This window comes from Phragmites australis, chromosome 4 (genome assembly GCF_958298935.1).
Source record: "Phragmites australis chromosome 4, lpPhrAust1.1, whole genome shotgun sequence".
In the NCBI taxonomy this organism is placed as follows: domain Eukaryota; kingdom Viridiplantae; phylum Streptophyta; class Magnoliopsida; order Poales; family Poaceae; genus Phragmites; species Phragmites australis.
Window position 1 is genome coordinate 438,101 of NC_084924.1, and position 6,000 is coordinate 444,100.

The following is a 6,000-nucleotide window of genomic DNA, read 5'->3' on the forward strand; positions in this document are numbered from 1 at the left end:
GTACTATTTATTTGAAACTCATCCATACCAAGGTAGAGTAAATAAACCAATTCCAAAAGGAAAACATGAATTAAACAAGTAGCAACTAGTCTCATAGTCTAAGCTCTTGATTATTTAAGGCTTGATGAAAAATTAAATTTAAAAGTAATGTTGGGAATGAACAAGTGCCAACTGCTCCCAATAGTCCATCATGCACGTCACTCTTTCATCGACGCTAAAGGGATGAGATTTAAAATCTCAACTAGCAACATTATGAAATCATCATATCCCACGGACCAATTGATCATCGCCAAAAGAACTAAGCCTTTAGATCCATTGTCGCCAACTCCAATATATTGCAATGATGTAAAAATGCACTTATGCATGCCCATAGACGACATCCAAGCTCATATTCAAAGTCCATTATACCGGTACGAGGTTGCGACTAATTGTGACAATCTGGCGTTTTTCTTCATATTCATGCATATGCAATGACATGTATGCGAATACGATTCACCATTAATCATAAACCACACAACTAAGCTGATGGTTGGATATGTGGGACCATGTATCCCCATGCAGGGTGTAAAAATATTTTGAAATACCGCACTTTCGGTCCTGAACATGTTTCTGTCTATCTGTATCGGTTGTAGAGTTTTAGCTTGTGGTTGATGGTTGGATATGTGGGAGATGGTTGAGTTGATCTTTGTTTCATACTTGTTCACAATAGTTCCAGTTATTTATGTTCAGTTGGTTATGGTCCGGTAGAATTATATTGTTGTTGGTTAAGTTACATGCTCACATCTATGTGTCTAGGTTGCTTACCATTTATGTTTAACTTGATAATGTGGCTTTTCCTTACTAATAACTCAATGCATAATCCTTGAAGTCAAGTTATGTATATGTGTTCTATATGGTTTAAGTCTTGCGAATACCTTCGTACTCATGCCTGCGTTTTCAGGTGCTGTCGGTGAGGAAGGACCGGTGTTTTGCTACTTCGTGCCTGCCGATCAGGGTGGTGGGCAAAATTAGTTTATCCTACTCTTGGGTCGTGCTTTTGGGGTGAAGCCTAAAGGCATGTGGCTCCACTCTCTTTTGTTGTATAGATTTATGTTTCCGCTGCGTAGATGTTGTTGTCTTTTGTTATAAATTGGTGTAAATGGTTTCATGACTAAAGACTTGTAATATAAATGTCAATTACTCGCTCTTTATTAAGCTATATTGTGATGTGTTACGTAGGAAAGGCATGTGTTTCAATCTTGGGTACAAAACACGTCTCGGGACTACCGAGATTATATTCTGGTTAATCGTTGAAGTCGTGATTATGTAAATGATTGACTGGATGATTAACTGGAATATTATTTAGATGGTTACTCACAAAGTCATTTCCAAGTATAAACAAATCCAGAACATAAAGTTCACTGAGTCAAAACAAGATTACATATCACACCATGAAAGCAACACACCTCATAGTACATATTGAAAACACATCATCCCATGGTTCTATACACATTCAAGTTTGGATTTTTCTGGTTTTAATGTGACACATTTTAATTGTAAAAGAGATGCAAAACATACATGCTTTATAACATAAGCAACCCTTACATTACTTGACTTTTATCGGAGGACATTGATGACCATGCTTAAGAACTGTCGAGAGCAGTATTTCCTGGTAAAACAAATATATCAGAACATTCAATACGACAAGTAACCATATAAAAGCGCAAATATGTGTTCCTATGCTTAGACGATCGTTTTCCTCAACCTTTTATCATCTTGTTGTCCAAGTAGTATAAAAATAGAGAATTTGGATCCAAGAGATGTAACAATAGGTGAAAGTTTATATTAAGAAGCTATACTTAATACTTCACAAAATCTAGTTGGACAAATTTGTGAACGTCAAACTAAATCAAATTGAAAAACAATTCCTTGCTCGACTATAATACATTAACAACATGCACTTGGAATGTTCTATAACTTTAGCATTCAATATAAATTTAATTCTAATGTTTACTATAGTTAATCTGATCCACGATATAACCATACAAATTCCTTGCTCGACTGCAAATATTTCAACTTAAAAAATCACATCTCCTGATATATCCATCAGAGTTTAGTGTTCTAGCACTCTATGGGGAGATAATGAAAATTTCTAAAACTAATCAGTTTATCACCTTTTCAAATTCGGCATAAAAAACCTCAAAAAATGACTTGATCTATGCTGCACACAGCCTGAAACTACTCATCGCTACCCTTCCTGAGCATCATGACTTCCAACGGAAATTAGCTCTGGCTACAAGTACTAATCCAATTCTAAATGTCCAAAACAGCGAAGGATCGGATCGATTATTAGCATAAATGACAAGATCGGGGATGGCTTTCTCCCACCCACCCTCTCCTCTCCTCCTTCCTTACCGCATTCCTCGTTGTGCGGTGCCTGATCTTCCTCCCCTCCACCTTCATTGGTGCATGCAACATCGTACAACAATCAAGAGGAAAAATAAGCAAGAAAGGATCAGTTCATTGGATTGCAAGCGGCGGTGGCAACAATAACGGGAGGAAAATAGCAGCAAGGAGGATAACTCCGTCCCGTTGCAAGTTGCAGAAACGATGCTTGAGGAAACAAGACGAAGTGGCCACAATGCACTGATCGATAGGATAGCGACATGGGGGAATAGGGTTTTGATCCGGTCTCCTTCACAGAACTATGAAGTGAGGGACCTCCTTCTTCTTTTTCCTCCTTTTCTCTTCCTTTTCCTCTTTCATGCTAAAAAATTGAAAGGGACGAGGGCTCCCAAATGCTCCTGGGGTAAGCCCCTCTCGCCCCTTTGGATTCGCCACTGTTCTTTCTCACAGACCAGACTCTAGTTTAGACCTATTATGTTCAATTAACACAAAAAATAAATACTATCACCATGTGATATTACAAGAACCTTCTATAATAATATTTATATCGGTCTTTGAACTATTCGCAAAATAGAACATGTTAATGCCGACTGTCGGAAAGTGAACTCCTGTCGCAGGGATCCCGAGAGACCCCTTTTTAGAGATTCGGCCGGGGGGATGATCCTGGAAAAGCTTGTGTGGGAAATAAGCGGGAACGGAAATAAATGCGATGGCTAGTGGGAGACGATCACCCTAATGCAAGGAAAAGTGGGTACGCCGGGTTTTAGACAGGTTCGGGCCGCACGGAGGCGTAACACCATACTCCTGTATGAGCGCTATATTTATCCTTGAAGGGGATTCTTCAAGGAGGTATCTGGTTCTAAGGGGAGAACTGTTTACAAAGAGCTTGAGGCTCTTATGTTCTAGCTTAACTTGAGCTGGTTCGAGTGTCTGTCGATCTATTTTTGGCCTGGTTCGCCGGAGATTGTTGGTTGTCTGGTCTCTTGGTCGTCTTGTGGTCGGGGGCTGTTGCTCTCTTTCTTTTAGTGTTCTCCATCCTTTCCTTTTATAGGTGCGCCGACCTCAACATATCCTGAATGGGAAAGAGGGGACGCGAATGCCAAGGTGCCACGGAGAAAGGCGTAATCATTTCATCTTGGCGAAGTGACAGGGGCGGTGGAGAAATGCGGCGCGCATTCGACCACCAGCCGCTGCGGAAGCCTCTGGGCGCCATAAAAGGGGTCCACCGGGCAGCCTCAGAGGTGCCCGGTGCGCCCACCCCGTCTTGTCCTTCTGACAGGGCAGGGTGGCCGACGGAGCGCTTTGATCCTGGCAACGTTATCCCGAGGCACCCGGATGAAACGGGACGGGACCCGTGCATTTAATGGACCCACGCCTCCCCCCCTGCCAGTACATGGCAGGGTCTGACACTGGGGCGTGGGCAGCTGAGGATGTCAGGATGTCAGGCCGCGCGTGCCTATTAAATGCGGCATTGGGCCTTTGACTGGATGACACCCTGACGACGGGACCCTTCGGGTCGTCGAATGATCTTGCGCGAACCTTCGGGGCACCGAGTCCTCGGGGGCCGCCACGTGCAGCCCCGAGCACTCTCTCCCGAGCACTTCGGTGGGACCTTCGGGGCACCGAGTCCTCGGGGGACGCCACGTGCAGCCCCGAGCACTCTCTCCCGAGCACTTCGGTAGGACCTTCGGGGAACCGAGTCCTCGGGGGCTGCCACGTGCAGCCCCCGAGCACTCTCTCCCGAGCACTTCGGTGGGATCTTCGGGGAACCGAGTCCTCGGGGGCTGCCACGTGCAGCCCCGAGCACTCTCTCCCGAGCACTTCGGTGGGACCTTCGGGGAACCGAGTCCTCGGGGGCTGCCACGTGCAGCCCCGAGCACTCTCTCCCGAGCACTTCAGTGGGATCTTCGGGGAACCGAGTCCTCGGGGGCTGGCGCGTGCAGCCCCGAGCACTCTCTCCCGAGCATCTGCGGATCATCGGGGAACTATGGTGCTCGGGAACCAGAGACGGCGGCCCCAAACACCTTCTCCCGGGACTTAGCGTCTTCCTACCTTGCAGGGTGGTGACATGTGGCGGATGGCCGGCCGGGTCTCGGGACTTAGGGACCCCTGGTTCTGAATACACCGACAGTAGCCCCCGGGCCGTTGGTAGCCGACGGGATGGAGACTACGAATGGGCCCTTCGTCGCGACCGAGGCCGAGGCTGGTGCGGACGCCATGTGGCAAACTTTTGAGAGATGGCCCTTGCGGAAAAAATGAGTAGACGCGTGTCCTCACAACTTCCGAAGGGTATGATGACCATATGGGCGGCACGCGCGGTTGCCGCGCAGATCGAGGAAAATACGCCTGGCAGCCGCTGACATCGCGCGATCGGCGGGGGATTCGCCTGGCAGTTGCGTCGATCGAGGCGACGCTTCGCCGAGCGAACCGTCTTGGGCGGCAGTTTTTGAATTTTGAGCTATAAGAAGGGGGAATGGATCGGACCGTTCCCCTTTTTTACGCTCTCTCGCACTTGCGCTCCTGCCTTCTTTGTGCTCCGAAGCCCTCAGGAAACTCCCAGGCGACCGGAGCATTCTCCCTTCTCTCTCTTTTCACCACCAAAAAACATCCCCCATCTGGCCGAGATGACGAGGGTTAGAGGAGGACGCCGGGACAAGACTTCGGACAGCATCTTGCCGGAGTCTCGTCTGAGGAACGAGGAGGCAGCGGATAAGATTAGGAAGCTGCTGGTACCGGAGGGTCAGGAAGGAGCTGCGGTGGTGAGGCCGGCGACTCTGACGCCGGCAACGACCGTCCCTGGGCGGACCGTCCTGTTCACTTCTTTCATGGCGGCGGGGTTAGTGCCGCCGTTCTCCGCCTTCTTCCTGCAAGTGCTGGAGACGTACGGCATTCAACTGGTGCACCTAAGCCCCAATTCTGTCGTGGCGTTGGCGGTCTTCGCGCATCTCTGCGAAATGTTCGTGGGGGTGATGCCGTCGGCGACGCTGCTTCGCCATTTCTTCGTTCTCCGGTCGGTGGGGAAGAAGAGGGGGCACTCCACGGCGGACGTCGCGGGGTGCTGCAACCTTCGGCTCCGGGAAGGCCTGGGGGATCATTACATTCCCCAGGTGCTGCGCAGCAAGTGGGAGGAGTGGCGGCGGGACTGGTTCTTCGTCGACATCGACCCCCACGAGCGCCTCGAATTGCCAGAGAGGGCGGCGGAACCTCGGCGATCGACGTGGGAGGCGCCGCCGCCAGAAGACGCGAGGCTGAAGCCGGTGCTGGAGCGCATCTTGGAGCTGCGCGAGTCCGGGCTGACCTCCGTCATGGTGGTCGTGGATTTTTTGCGCCGTCGGTTGGCGCCCTTACGAGAGCGGGCCCGACCAAGCTGGTTCTACACCGGGCCGGAGGACATCACCAGGACCCAGATTGGCGCGAGCTGGGATCTGGGGCAGGCGGAGCTGCGAGGGATGACCCGAGTGATCACCGGGACGGAGGACATGAGCCGGGCGGAGCTCCCGTGGCCGGAGATGGCGCTCTGCGCCAATCCCAACCGGGTGGCCATCATGAGGCGGCTGCCGGAGTTTGACGCCCAGGGGCCCGTGGACCGGCCAAGAAGCCGGAGTCCCGAGGCCT